Genomic DNA, 806 nt, shown 5'->3' on the forward strand with positions numbered 1-806 from the left:
ATGGTTTACACCCATCACCTTATTTAAACTTTACCTATGAGGTTGATTCTCTTATTATCTGTATTTTACACATAAGGAAACTAAAGGTAAGTAGCCTGCTCGAGGTCCCACAGCTGGTAGGCGGCAGAGACGATGGTTCTATGGGACAGAAGGATGAGCCTCTCCCTCTGGAATAAGCCAATTTATGACTTGCTTGACCTTTTTTTTTTTTTTTTCTTTGACAGAGTCTCACTCTGTCGCCCAGGCTGGAGTGCAGTGGCACGATCTCAGCTCACTGCAACCTCCACCTCCCGGGTTCAAGCGATTGTTGTGCCTTAGCCTCCCAGTAGCTGGCTACAGGAGTGTACCCACCACGCCTGGCTAATTTTTTGTATTTTTAGTAGAGACGGAGTTTTGCCATGTTGGCCAGGCTGGTCTCGAACTCCTGAGCTCAGGCAGTCGGCCCACCTTGGCCTCCCAAAGTGCTAGGATTACAGTCATGAGCCACCATGCCTGAACTTGTTTGACCATTTTGGACCTTGGAAACCGGCAAGTTTCCTGGAACAGTGAGCCCTGGCTTAGGAGAAGGGTGACAGATGTGTTAGTAGCCTTGCCATCCCTCCCCCTCACCAATTCGTGAGACCTTTGTCCAATGAGGTTAATTGGACATTTGAGGAAGATGGCTTCCCCTGCTTAATCAGGGCCCTCTTGATTTTATTTCCCCAGTCAGATGTTACATAATTTCAAGCGTCAGACTTAAGGTCTTTTTCTCCTACATCAAAAGTCACATCATCCCCAATATATGAAAGGGAAAAAGCGAGGAGTGG

Source organism: Macaca nemestrina, chromosome 2, assembly GCF_043159975.1.
Source record: "Macaca nemestrina isolate mMacNem1 chromosome 2, mMacNem.hap1, whole genome shotgun sequence".
Classification (NCBI taxonomy): domain Eukaryota; kingdom Metazoa; phylum Chordata; class Mammalia; order Primates; family Cercopithecidae; genus Macaca; species Macaca nemestrina.